This window comes from Mustela nigripes, chromosome 4 (assembly GCF_022355385.1).
Source record: "Mustela nigripes isolate SB6536 chromosome 4, MUSNIG.SB6536, whole genome shotgun sequence".
In the NCBI taxonomy this organism is placed as follows: domain Eukaryota; kingdom Metazoa; phylum Chordata; class Mammalia; order Carnivora; family Mustelidae; genus Mustela; species Mustela nigripes.
Genome location: NC_081560.1, coordinates 117,943,880 through 117,958,056, shown reverse-complemented (window position 1 = coordinate 117,958,056; position 14,177 = coordinate 117,943,880). Strand labels below are relative to the sequence as shown.

General features: G+C 49.9%; 2 long non-coding RNA genes across 2 annotated transcripts; both read left to right on the top strand.

The window, feature by feature from the left end:
• The first annotated feature begins 542 nt into the window (after positions 1 to 542).
• LOC132015182 (uncharacterized) lies at positions 543 to 3,185 on the top strand. Its single transcript, XR_009403575.1, has 4 exons — positions 543 to 610; positions 875 to 993; positions 1,857 to 2,021; positions 3,124 to 3,185. It is a non-coding gene; the product is annotated as an uncharacterized LOC132015182 (long non-coding RNA).
• A 342-nt stretch (positions 3,186 to 3,527) lies between these two features.
• On the top strand, positions 3,528 to 6,595 carry LOC132015181 (uncharacterized). The gene is made up of 3 exons (XR_009403574.1): positions 3,528 to 3,965; positions 4,659 to 4,850; positions 6,497 to 6,595. It is a non-coding gene; the product is annotated as an uncharacterized LOC132015181 (long non-coding RNA).
• Positions 6,596 to 14,177: the final 7,582 nt, after the last annotated feature.

Genomic DNA, 14,177 nt, shown 5'->3' with positions numbered 1-14,177 from the left:
ACTTCTCCGGGAATCCTTACCCGTGGTCGTGAAGGCACATCCAGCCATGTGCGTTGGTTCAGATGCAACCAGCCCGAATCAAAGGACAGACGGAAACAGACATGCCTCCGTTCCCGAGGAATTTCGGGGGATGTGCCTCCACTGGGGATGCAGCTTCCTAGTCTCCACGCTGCCCCATCAGTTCGGGTTTGATTTTCTTAAAGGAGACAATGTCTGAGCAGCTGGCATTGGCCGTGTCTCTGAAATGAATGATTTTATAGTGAAATCATGTCATCGTGGGAGTTTGGGACTATGTTGAGAAAGAATAACAATCCTGAACATATCTATTATTCTTCCCCTTTTCCTGCACTGGAGTGTGTGTGTGTGTGTGTGTGTGTGTGTGTGTGTGTGTTACCGCGTCTCCGACCACGGTCCCATGGGCTGGGCCCAGAGAGTGCACGCTCTTCCCCTTCCAGGGACAGTAACTGCACCTCGAGGAGGTGGAGTGATCGGCTCTGGGTCACATGGGAGAGCCAGAAGAAGCCTTTCCCAAATCCTGTCCCTTGGACTTTTGCCTGGACAGGACCGTGTTTCCACAGAGGCAGGAGGAAATGAGACCAGGAAGGGCAAGGTAGTGAGGTTTTCACATCACTAAACTTATTCCATTTGAAGAACTGTCTTTCATTCTAAAATCAAGTACCTCTTATTGTGATGTTGGTAAACTCTCTCTCTCTCTCTCTCTTTTTGTTTTTGCTATTCCCTGAAATCTGCCTGAGCGGGGTCAGGCTGGCTTCCAGCCTTTCTGATTAATCACGTTGCTGTTTTCCCCTGAGCACCTCATCCTGGGTAAAGCAAGATACCTTCTTACAGATCTGGCCATTTTTCCCACCTGCAGGTGTCCCGTGCAATTTTGGTAGCTGGCCTCCCGGTTTTCTGCTGCATTTCGGGGATTCACAGACTGGCGGGCTCACCACGCAGGCAGAAATGACTTGTTCGGTCCTCTGGTTTCTTATGGTGAGTAAATACGTCTAACTGTTGGATTTGCTAATTATTGTGATTTTTCGGGGTGGGGGGAGGAGGTTGGAACTGATGTTTCTAGCAAACTGTTATGGGCTATATTTGAAGGGCTGTAACAAGTACTCATTTTCTGCCTGATTCTCCATCTGGTGAAAAGCAAGGCTCAACCCAGACAGGTTAATTAACTTGCCCACATCCCATTCCAGTGAGAGGAACTGGAAGTGGAGAGCCTTCTACTTCTAAATATTACTCATCAACTTTAAGCTGTAATCGTGGGAACAATGTGCAAGTTACCAGTGGAAAAATCCACTCGACTTTCTGGAAACCCTGAGCAAAAAGACACGGCAGGATCAGAGCAATGTCAAGTCGCTGAGTGCCAGCTGCCCCTCCCCTAAAGCAGCCTTCCCCCAACTTTTCCAACCAGAATCCACCCTGCTCCCCTTGCCGCTTTTTCCTGCTGCCTTCGGGATCTCCTGAGAAGAATTAGTCTTCTCTCGAAGGTGGTGTTTCATGTGTCTTCCAGCTACTTCTCATTCCCTTCTCCTCTATAGGTAACCATGTTCTCATCCCCACTTTACAGATGGAAAGCCCAAGGCACAGAGACGTTAAGACACTCACCCAAGGTCACACAGGGCTGGGGTCTGTGCGTCAATCTGGCTCCGAGTCCTCTGTGCTGTGCTGCCCCCTCTGGTTCTGTGGCTTTCCTCCTTTTACCTACATACAGTGTATTTCTTTACCTAAGTGAAGTCAGTCACCTAAGCTATATAATACACTGGAATTTCGCTGGGGAGACCATTGCAAATGTCCAGGAAAGACCACGGGCTCTGGAGTCAAACAGCTGTACTCCCTTGTTTCTGCAGACATTTCCTAGCGGTGTGACCTTGACGGGTCGGTGAGCGGAGACAGCCTCGACCAACTCATCTGTGTGATTGAGAGAATGCTGGGATGTGTCCTGCCAAGGAGTCTGGCTGAGAGTGTGAGCTCCGGCTCAGGACGGCCTAGGGCCCCCGTTTTGGGGTCAACAGGTGCATGCCCGTTTGCCTCCCTTCATTCCCTCTTCCACCTTTCTCCTTTCTTCTACTGAAACACTCACTTAGGCTTGGTGTTTTCTCCTGACTCCAACCACCTGCTCCTTTGCTGGAAGAGGGCAAGGGCGCATCCCCTGAGAGGTCCATGGCATGGAGTGATACATTCAGAAAGGGTGTGAGTGTCAAATGTGTCAAATGGCGTGCTTTCTCGTGGGAAATTAGAAACGCCATCTGAGAGAGAGAGAGAGAGTGAGAGAGAGAGAGAGTGTGTGTGTGTCAGTCTACGGAACCCTGAATTGTCCCGCATGAGCATTTGCACCACGGGGAAGTGAGAAATGGAGTTGACGGGATGGGCGTGGAACACCAGCCCCATTTCTCACATGTTGATTGATTGGGAGGAGGCCTGCGGGCTGGGGAGGCCGCCCCTGTGGTGTGGGCTCACCGCCCAGGGAGTCCAGGCCTGCCCGCTGCCCGTCTACCCAGAGCCCTCCCCAGAAAACCTGAGGAATTTACCAAACTCAACCAGATGTTCTCGCTTCTCCGCTTTTGTTTTGAGAAATGACTCTAGGTCATAATTCTTCCTGTTACTAAAACTACATCATAGGCGGAGATGGCCTGGTATGCTCTATGCCTATAGATCCTTCTGTCCCCTGGGCCAACATGAGTATGTTTAACGGAAAAACAAAGGTGCTGCTGTGGAATGCCCAGCATTGAAAACACGCTTTTTCATCCTTTCATCTAAAGGACAAAGCTACAGTATTGAAGACAATTTTGACAATAGGCTTAAAAAATCAGCCACGATTCGGCCAGCTTCAATTTCTACGATTATTTGCGTGCATTAGATTTTAACCTTCTCCCCCAACTGCAGACATTCTGCACGAGCAGAAGCATCGTGTGGGGGAAACTAGGTGTGTCTGGGGCCTAGATTTTGCAGCCGTGTTCTTTGTAATTGTCACTTTAATGGCTTTCGTGGGAGAGGGGAGCATAGGCTCCTCTTGGGAATGAAGAGAGTGACTCCTGGGCACAATGACAGTGACGTGACATCATGTGCTAACCCATGTCCCTGTTGGTGAGTATTGCCAGTTTTGTGCAATTCTAGGTGGTGCTGGCAAGCAGCTAAGAACAGCTTACCAGACACAGAGACCTAAGTCTAGTATCTTCAGCACATGAAAAGAACAAAATGAAACCAAAGGTGGGCTGCTCAGAGCTGGTCTGTTGTCGCATGAAGACATCAGTGGCCTGGGCTGTTCTTGTTTTTCTGCTTTGCCATCCTTCCCGCCTTGCTTCCAAGTTCAAGGTTACAAGATGCCTGGTACACTGAGGCCCCAGGGTCTGCATTCCAGGTGAGAAGTGGGAAGAAGAGAGCAAGGCACTTCCCCACTTCTGCTGTCTGTTCTGTTTTGTTTCTTTTCTTTCTTTCTTTTTTTTTTAAAGATTTTATTTATTTGAGAGAGAGAGCGAGCCCACACAAGCAGGGGAGGGGCAGACAGGCAGAAAGTGAAGCAGACTCCCCACTGAGTAGGGAGGCTGACATGGGACTCCATCCCAGGGCCCCAAGATCATGCTCTGAGCGGAAAGCAGGTGGGCTGAGCCACCCAGGCAGGGGCTCCTGTCTATTCCCTTTTAAAGAGCCTCCCCAGAAGTTCAGTGTCAGAGCTCCTCGGCTGTGTGACCTTGGGCAAATTAGACAGACTCTCTGAGGCTCATTTCCTCATCTGTAGGCTGACAGTAGCAGCTCCCGCCTCCCCGCGTGTGTGGGAAAGAACGCGCAGATCCAGCCCCGGCTGGGTTGTGTGAAAATCGCGCTTGCAGTCGGGTGCGGGCCGCACGAGCTCAGTGCTCCTGCTGCAGAAGATCGTGGCCCGAGAATGCAGAACCACCCCCTTTCCTCGTCCCGAAGTGCTGCTGGGAGGCACGGAAAGCGGAACTGGACCCTGTAAGGTTCGTGTCAAAGGGAAGTTCGGGAATGGCGAGATTCTGGCCGGCGCTGGGAGCCATCCAGGCTGTCACCCTCCAGGCCTTCGCTGTCTGGGAGGGAGACCTCGTGTGCGAAAACGGGCCACCGCTAAAATCAGGCTGGAAAATCCTAATGCAGGCAGTTCCTCAAAAACTCACGGGCCTCCAGGCCAGTGGACAACCCCCTGCCCGTGGATGGAATGGTCCATAACTCAGCAATCAAAATAGTAAATCACATGAACACTGAGGCCAGGATCCGTATCTGTTTACTTCTGCATTCCAGGGCCTCACACTTGGAGGTGCCTGAGCAAAGATCTATTTATTAATTCTAGCCCCTAAGACCTAGGGCCAGTCTCCCGTGTGTCCTCCTGTATGTCTATGTCCCAGATGTGCTGCTCAGCCCCCATGGGTGCCTGGAGCAAAGGACTGCCCTTGTTTGAGGCACATATTTGAACAAAGGTAGTTACCGTGGTATTACAGATAACCTGAGCACGCACTCTGTGCAGGCCCTTTGTTTTCTCCACGACTTTGTTCTTTTAATCTCCCTGCAGTAGCGGGTATTGTAGAAGAAACAGAAGCTCAGAGAGGGTGAGTGATTTTCCCAAGGTCACAAAGCTAGGGAAAAGCAGAAACTGGCCCAGAGTTACTAAATCAGAACATAGATTTTTTTTTTTCCAGGAAAATCACTGTGAAATCCCACACACGGATTGTTAAGTGTCCTTTAGGGAACTTTATTTCAGCTGATTCACTGATTTTTAAATGGCCCACTGTAGGCAAATGATTTAGCATCTTCAATTCTTGGTTTCCTCATCTGAAGAAAGGGAAAACAACGGCGTCTACCTCCTAGGGTTTCTGGGAGGATGCAATGAGGTGAGTGCGTACGCCATGCCTGGTGCACAGTGAATGTTCGGTGCATCTCAACCGTCATTAGTACTGCCAGTTTTGTTAATTGGACGAGTAGTTCTTCATTTGTGATGTATATCACAATCATCAGTGGATGGTTCCTTTTCACAACGTAGAAGTCTAGGTCTCAAGCGGGGTATTTTGAAAAAGTTCCCCAAGTGATTCTGATTCATGTTCCCGCACGACAATCACTGTTGAGTGTGGCCCCAATATCATTAAATTTCGTTCATGATGCCAGGCTATGTGCTAAGATGCCTCCTGAAAAGGTCGTGTGAAATGAGCACATTCCTATAGGAGCTGAGAGGCAGGGGCAGTCAGGAAGGCTTCGTGGAGATGGCCATGACAGGTCTGGGCTCAAGGCTTTGCAGGGTTAGCTCTAAGATTGGTATCAGGGTGGTGATAGAGACAAGGGACAGAGGGTGTCGGTGGTGACACTTGTGACCTTACACTTAGGTAAGGTCTGTTCTGGGGGTACTTGGGAGGTGAGTCCAGTTGGTTGGTTGGAGTCAGAGGGCAGATGGGCTTGAATTCCTGACCAAGAGGGTCTGTCCTCTGATTGGAGAAGCAGGACCAACCACTGAGTGTTTCCAAGCCAGAGAGCCAAATGCTCAGAATCTTCCCTCGGCAGACAGATCTGGTGCACTAACAAATCAGAATGTGCAGGCAAGAAGCACACAAGACCAGAGCCGACTCCTGCCCTGCACCTGCTAGGTCTGGAAGGATACCCATGGCCTGTCAGGGTGAAGGGACAATTACACAACCCGGAGACTCATGGTTTGGTGGGGGAGGGGTGGTGAGGGGAAGAAGAAGTGAAGATGATTTTGAGATTTGAGCCTGGGTGATGGGAAGAGCCGTGCAGTGACCAGAGAAAGGGAAGTTGGGGTATGAGCTGGGTTGGGGGTGGTAATATGACGAGTTGATGTGCTGAGTTTGAATGTCCAGGAAGTACGTACACGTATTTGGGAGTTTGGTGGAAACATGCAAGTCAAAGGAGAGACTGGAGCTACACAAAAGCAAATAAACAAAACAATACTGTGGGGTGTTGCCTGGAGTCTCCTCAGTAGGAGAACTCCGAGGGAGGGAGAGTAGAGCAAGGACTCTTAGCCTAGGGTCCATGGACGGGCTTCTTGCATGGAGAGATGCCTGTAAACCTCTCAGCATTTTGAGCAGAACATTATGTCTAGGAAAGAGTCCACAATTTCATTGGCTTATTTACGCTAAACAAGATTAAGAACCACTGCTATATATAGAAAGAGGGGAACTGGCATGGTGCTCATGGAACTTTCACATAATGGGTACCGGGAGAAAAAGCCCGGCCAATCTTGGCATCGCTGGCGTCCATAGCTCGGACCCTGTCCTGGTTGCCCTCACCGTGGTGGAGTTGTCCATCAGAGTTGTTTCAGAAATGTTTCTTCTTGCTAAGACAATTCGGCAGGGGGTCGGGGGGGTCATCTTTTTAGTACATGGTCTTGAGAAACTGAATATCCACCCGTAGAAGAATGAATTTGGACCTCTACCTCACACTGTATACAAAGTTAACTCAAAATTAGTTAAAGATGGGAGCGCCCGGGGGGTCAGTCCTGTGAAGCATACAACTCTTGATTTCCGTTCAGGTCATGATCTCTGGGTCGTGAGATTGAGCCCCGTGTCATGCTCTGCACTCATCACGGAGTCTGCTCAGAGTCTCCCTTTCCTTCTCCTTCCTTCCCTACCCTGACTCATGCACTCTGTAAACAAACAAACAAACAAATAAATAAAATCTTTTAAAAAATTGGTTAAAGATATAAATATAACATTAAAATGATTACACTCTCAAACACTTTTAGCATGTAGATCTTTGTGACTTTGGATTAGGCAATGATTTCCTAGATGTGGCCCATTAAAGCACAAGAACCAAAGAGTGAATTGGATTTCATCAAACTTTAAGTTTCGTGCTTTAAGGACACTATCAAGCAAGCAAAAAGAGGGGCGCCTGGGCGGCTCAGTTGGTTAAGCGTCTGCCCTCGGCTCAGGTCACGAACCCAAGGTCCTGGGATTGAGCCCGCATCAGGTTCCAGGCTCAGAGGGGAGCCTGCTCCTCCTTTTGCCTCCCTCCCCTCCCCACTTGTGCTCTCTTTCTCTTTTTACTCACTGTCTCTCAAATAAATAAGTAAATGAAAATCTTTAAGAAAGCAAAAAGACAACCCATGGGATGGTAGAAGATATTTGCAAACCATATATCTAAAAAGGACCTACTGTCTAGAATATATGTAAAGAATTCTTACAACTCAACAAGAGAAAGACAACCCAAATAAAAATGGCAGAAGACTTGAATAAACATATCTCCAAACGAAATACAAAAGTAGCCAAGAAGCACATGAAAAAAAACTGCTCAGTATGATTAGTCATCAGGAGATTGCAAATAAAAGCACCATGAGATACACTTTATATTTACTAGGATGGCAATAACAACAATAATAATAACGACAGACAATAGCATGCATGCGTTGGCAAGGACGTAACGAAATTGGAATCCTTATACGTGGCAGGCGGGCACCTTGAATGGTACGGCCATTTTGGAAAACCAATTTGGCAGTTACTGAGAAGGTGAAATATGGAGTTAGCACATGACCCAACCTTTCTACTTCTATGTATATACACAGGAGAATTGAAAACAGACGATCACCCCAAAGCTTGAACACAAACAATCGTAGCAGCATTATTCATAACAGCCAAAAAATAGGAACAAGCCAAATGGCCATCAACTGATGAACGAAGAAATGAAAAGTGTGATATCCATACCGTGAAGTATTTATTCCGCCGTCAAGAGGAATGGAGTATTGATACCTGCTCCCATGTCAATGACCCTTGACATTGTTAAGTAAAAGATGCCAGACACTAGAGGCCACATGTATGAGTCCATTTAAATGAAATATCGCGGGGTGTCTGGTGGTGCTGTCAGTTAAGCGTCTGACTCTTGATTTTGACTTAGGTCATGATCTTGGGGTTGTGAGATCAAGTCCTGCACCCAGGCTCTGCTCCCAGTGGCAGGGAGGTCTGCTTGGGATTCTCTCTCTCTCTCCTTCTCCCTCTCCCCCTCCCCCCACACTCATGTGTACACACTTTCTATCTCTCTAAATAAATAAATAAATGAAATATCTGGAATAGGCAAATTCATGGAAACAAAAAAGTGGACTAGTGATTGCCAGGAGTTGGAGGAGGAGAGGAATGGGGAATGACGGCTAATGGGTAGGGGGTTTACTTGGAGGTGATGGAAATGTTCTGAAATTCGATAGTGGAGACAGTTGCATAGCCTTGTGAATATACCAAATATCACTGATGAGTTTTACAATATGTGAAATTGTATGTCAAAGAGATATTCTTCTGCCTTCTCTAGTTCTGATTGTCCTTCAACAGGGTGGAAACACTATACATATTCCAAGAAGAAGGAATCACATGAACAAAGTCACAGAGATGGGGCAGACAGGTGTCAGGGAGGGCTAGATGTGGATGGAACACAGGTGTGTGTACAGAGCAATCAGGGGATGAGGCTGAAAAGATCAGTTGGGATCAGAATGTCAAGCCAGTCAGTCATTGAGTAAGTCGTGTGTGTGTGTGTGTGTGTGTGTGTGTGTGTGTGTGTATTTAAAAACACTACTTTGAGCATTTGAACAAAAAGACCTGCCTCTCCCCATGCACTGCCCAGCAGTCTAGCTCTGGTGGCATTAAACAAATACTTAATTCAAACTCAGTTAACCAGTTATCGAGTGAAGGACCGCAATCTCGGGAGCTTGGGAAACAGGGGATGGGGGATCCCTGCTGTGAAGGGGTTCAGGGAAGCATTCTGGGGAAAGAGGAGGTCCAAGGCCAGTGGCTTGGGGCTGACTGTGAGGGCAGCTGGGAGCCATTTAAAGGGTTGGCCTGGAGGGTGAAGGGCCTTAGGAAGACTTAGCCAGTGGTCTCCTCAACACCCAAGGCTCTTGGCAGTGCGGATCTTGCCAGACACCTGAGTTGTATCCTTCAGACACTCCGGGGGACAGGTTACCCTGGAGCTCCACACCAGCCTCGATCAGAGCTACACACTTGGGGTGGAGACGCCCACTTCAGGAAACCCTGCCCTGGTTCCCCACCACTGGGTGAGCCTGACCTTGGGGTTGGGTCTGGACTCAGATCCTGGGTTAGCAACTTACAAACTGTGGGACACAAGGCGAGGGTTACTCAGCCTCTCGGAGCCATTGAGGAAAGGCTTTTAAATGGCGTATGACACTGTTTACCTGAACATTGAATATAGGCCTTTCACTGCCTTCTCTCACTCATGTGACTTAGAGATTAGAGACAACGAAGGGGGAGGGATTTGAGGGCAAAGGAGCCTTTAAAATTTTGTTTCTGAGCATCTTCACTCCTACCCCGTAGGAAGAAAAGAAGGAAGAACACCATGACTGCTTGGGGCCGTGGCTGGGCCTCCATGTCCACGTGAATTTGAAGCCTAACTCACTTCACAGACGCCCTTGGTTTCTGTGGCTTTGCCTCCTGCTTCTGGACCAAAATTTAGTTTGGCAAGCATTGGCCAAGGGCCGGCCAGGGGCCAGGCTCTGGGAAGTTCTGAGGGACACAGATGCAGCTCACAGGTGGACCTGGACTCGGTACGTGCCCCCTCTACTGAGGGACACGTTTGGATGCTGTTATGACATGACGTGAGGGCTATGGCGACTCAAGGGAGGGAAAGGCTAGTTCCAACCGATGGAAAGGAGAAGAACAGGTCCACACCGACTTACAAGTTTCTTCAAGGGGAAAACTCCCCTTCCCACATCAGAGCTGCAGAGATGTGCTTGGGGCCTGTCGCTCCATGACGAATTCAGCTGACTCACTGACAAGTCCTGTAGCTCTCGGTTTCCTGGTGCCACCTGCACGTCAGTCCTGGAAACCCCTTCTTTGTGGCCAGGGCTTGTGAGACAGTCTATAGCAATTCTTGCCTTTATTTAACAAACAAACCAACATACCATGGCAAGGAAATCTCATGAAAACAGCCAGCACCTTCCTGCCTCTTTCTACCTGCTCGTCTTGCTCCCCTGTGCCCCTGGAGGATTGTAAGCGCCTTGAAGCCATGACTTCCTCGGTGGAGAGCTGGAGTTTGGCCTGTGGCTTGGGCTCCTGGCACCTATTTTTCCCTAGGATTGTCTTTCTGGAAAGGAGGGTGGCCAAGCCAGCTGGGTTGAGCACTGGGCTTTGAAAAAGTGGGAGCTTGGGAACGGAGCCCCTAGCTGGGAGGAGTTGCCTCTGTTAGCCATTAGGGTGAAGGGGTCAGTCACCTGGACTGCCCCCATTGTACTGGTTGCTATGGGCTCCTATTGTTAAAAAAAAAACCAAAAAACAGCAAAGTGGAGGTTTGCTTAAGGAGCTTTTGTTCAGTGGGGAAAAGTGCTACTACCTTGGAACAGGAAAGGCGTCAGCAGTGGTGGGAGAAAGGGTGGACTGTCTTCTTCACAGAGAGCCACCTGCTGGCCCTTCCCTGTAAGCACGGCTCCTGGAGCTGCCTCCCTGGGGGAAGAGTTCGCTTCTGGTTCTGGGCAGGGGGAAATGGCTCCTTGGCGCAAAGGTAAGTCTCCTCTCCACCACAGTGTCCTAAGCGGCTGCCCACTTTGGTCTACCTCACTGTGGCTTTCAGGGACCTATGGGTCCTGGCTGTGGGCTTCCTGACCACCCCCTCCCCCATCCCAGTCCCATGAGCCCTGCTGCCCTCCCCAGGGCCTTTGCGCTTCCTTTCCTAGGCTCAGAGTTCCTCTCTCCAGGATCTTCCCAGGCTGGCTCCTTCTCATGGCTCCTGTGTCAGCTCAAATAAACGTCTCTCAGAAAGGCCCATCTGGACTCCTCCGTCTCAAGCAGTCCCCAAATCAAGGTATTCTGCACCACACTCCTTGGCTTCATTTTACTCATGTGCTGTTTCATGGCACCTAAAATGATCTCATTCATTCACCTCCTTTCACCCCTGTGTGTCATCTGTGTTAGGTCTCAGAGAGCAAGGCCTTGTCTGTCTGTTCCATCTCTGTTTCTCTGGCATCAAAGACCGTACCTGGCTTATGTTCGGTGTCCAGTAGGCATAGGCGGAAAAACATGGATAGAACTGAAAGCATAGAACTCGGAAAGGTAGACGCTTTGGAGCCCAGACTGGTCTGTCTGAGGCTGTGCTGGATTCCTCCTCATTCCCTTGAAAAGTCTATCGAAGGGCCTCTTTCTGTGTCTGGCAGCCGTGTTCCTCTGGGACTGTATCTTCGTTGTCAGGAATTTGGTTCTGTCTACCTCCTGATGTTGCTCTGTCTCTTTCTTGGTTCAGTTTGTCCCACATGCTTTAATGGCTCGAGCGGGGCTGTGTGGATAGGGGAAGCCACCTTCCATCTTTGAGGAGCCAGCCACCGAGACTCCCCCTGCCCAGCTTCCTCAAGGAGGCTCCCTCAGATTCCGGGGAGCACCTGCTCGTTGGCCCAGACTCAGCCAAACGTGTTCCCTTATTCCTTGCTTTAGTTTCTTCCGTGTGTGTGTGTGCGTGTGTGTGTGTGTACCAGGGCTGTACACACACACATACACCCATACATGCATGGAGTCTTTGCTCCCACTGACATCTAGAAAAAAGCAGCTTCAGCCATCAATTCAACGTACTGTGAATGTCCAGCAACTTCTCCACATTCTTTGGGGGTTATTTTCTTGTAATCGCCCCTGGCTCCCAATTCCTGCTTTCTTCTTTTGTGGCTCGGCTCTTTCTGTTTTTCTCTTCAGCACTGGACTCATCCTTGAAATGGAGCCCATCCTTGGGTTCCGCCAACACAAACAAAAACAAGCAAACAAACAGTCCCATTCATGCATGAGAATTTGTAGGGAAGATTTCGGAGCAGAATCCAGAGGAATATGGAGGGCCTGTGAGTGCAATGGGATGTAGCTGTCCGTGGAGAATCATGGTTGTGGGGTGCCTGGGTGGTACAGTTGACCATTGGTTCCAGCTCAGGTCATGATCTCAAGGTCTTGAGATCCAACTCCCTGTTGGGCTCCCCATTTTCCTGGTCCCTCTTTCATCCATATTTCTTTTTCTCACCCTTTCCTTCTGGGTTTCTCCCCACTAATTCCAGTTCTTGGGATGAGTTGTGCAAGTTGTCCAATGCCACGCCAGCCTCTCTTCCCACACTCTCCATATCCCAACCAGTCAAGGTGTTCAGCAGATCCTGACGGTTTCCTGTTTGCTCAGAGCCCTTCTCCTCAGAAGGCAACTGTGGTCTAAACACATTTTCCATTCTGCAAGTGAGTTCTCCTAGCGAAGGCCAGTGGGAATCTGACGGCCTGGGTATCATCCAGAGAATGACCCCGAAAAGTACTCTTCAGGGGCTGGCTCGTTGCCTACTTCCTGATTGATTCTGAGATGCTAATTGGCTTGAGGAAGCTGAGGAGGGGCTGAAACCCAACTGTTGAAGTTTCTAGAACAGCTTTATCTCCACAGGCCAGCCGGGAGTCCCTGAGACCCGTTTACCCTTTTCCTGGGAGTGCTCCCCCTTACCCCCACCTAGGGTGAACCAGCAGTTTTCACGATCTTTTCTTAGCCTGGGACTTAATACAAAGAAACATGAAAGAATCTTTCCACTTTCCATCCCGGCAGAGGCCAAGCTGGGCGGGAGGCCGAGTGTTCCTTGTTTCTCGAGAGGACCGCTCTGTGCAGCGAGCCCAGGAATAAGAAGAGGATCAGAGAGGCATAGAGTGTGTGAGCTCGGTGGCCTTTGGAAACCTGCAGAGACGCACCCCCTTCTCTGTAGCTGTGGGACTCCAAGTCCAGAGCTGTGAAACCATGAACTCCCTCAGGGTCACACATTAAGGCTACGTGATTTATAGTCCACTGTTCAGTTTGAGGAGGAAGCAGGAGTCCCCTTGGGTGGCCTTGGCTCTTGGACAGGCCCACTTAAGGGATGTCGAGGCTGCTGGAGGGAACTCGCAGCTCTTCGAAGCAAGGAAAAATGAGTCAATGGCTCGTGGTTTTGAGCTGTCAAACTTGAAACGTCTCAGCGGTGGTTCCGTACTTGAGGTGGTAGGCGCTTTTGGTGAGATAGGTGTCAGGAAGGATCCAGAAGATGGCGATTAGGTTCTTTGAGCCATCTGTGGGGAGGAGGAGGACAAGGGCAGGAGGTGGGTTCCTCTCCAGTGGTGAAATGGAGACTCATAGATGGGTCAATCCACTGTCCTCTCCTTCCCGCCTGGACTGCTGTGCCAATGGCATCCAGTTGACTTTTTCTTCCATGGAACAGCTGCTGGGTCAACGGGAATCGGAGGAAACAATTGGTGCAAAAGATTGTTTGTGACAGAGACCGTTGTGGCCAGTTCAATTCTGCTCAACAAGGAGTTCTCAGGCACCCAGGGGGTGTCGCGTGCAAAGCCAGGTGTGTTGTGGGGAACAGGAGAAAGTGTTTCCAGTCCTGTTACACCCAGCACCGGACAATCTTAGGAGGAAGCTGAGACCCATCTCGGTGGCGAAGAACAGGGCATGAGACTGACGAGCTCCACTGCCACCTGTCGCAGTGCAGACAATATGTGTTCTGGAAAGGGGTTAGGGGAAGGGACCACGAGGCCACGGCACCTCAGCTTGAGTGAAAGCATGTGAATCCCCTCTCCTGAGGCTCTGCCACAGCAGGTGCTCCGCAGGGACCTCAGTGACGGAGGAGAGGAAGGCAGACGGAACAGCGGAGCGCATGCGGAGGAGAGCAGACGTCCCCAAGAACCAGCCGGACCTGGAAGAGCAGAGAAGGCTTGTGGCCAAACTGCTGGCAGGGCAGGAGGGCTGGACTGTCTCTAGGCAGAGTCTGGACTTGCTCTGAGGTCCAGGGAACCACAGGAGAGGCAAGGGGTGGTGTTGTTTTTTTTTTGTTTTTTTGTTTTTAATTTATTTATTTAACAGAGAGAGAGAGAGAGATATCACAAGTAGGCAGAGAAGCAGGCAGAGAGGGGGAAACGGGCTCCCCGCCGAGCAGAGAGCCCGATGTGGGGCTCGATCCCAGGACCCTGAGATCATGACCTGAGCCGAAGACAGAGGCTTAACCCACTGAGCCACCCAGGCACCCCCTGTTTTCTTGTTTTAATGGAAGTGTAGTTGGCACACGTTACGTTAGTTTCAGGTGGATGAGATAGGGATTGGACAGCTCTGCATTATGCTGTGTTTGCCACAAGTGCAGCTGCCATCTGTCACCAAACAATTCTAATTCTATCAGCTTTACTCCCTGGGCTGCACCTTTCATCCCCATGACTTACTCATTCCATAACTGGAAGCCTGTACCTCCCGTTCCCCTT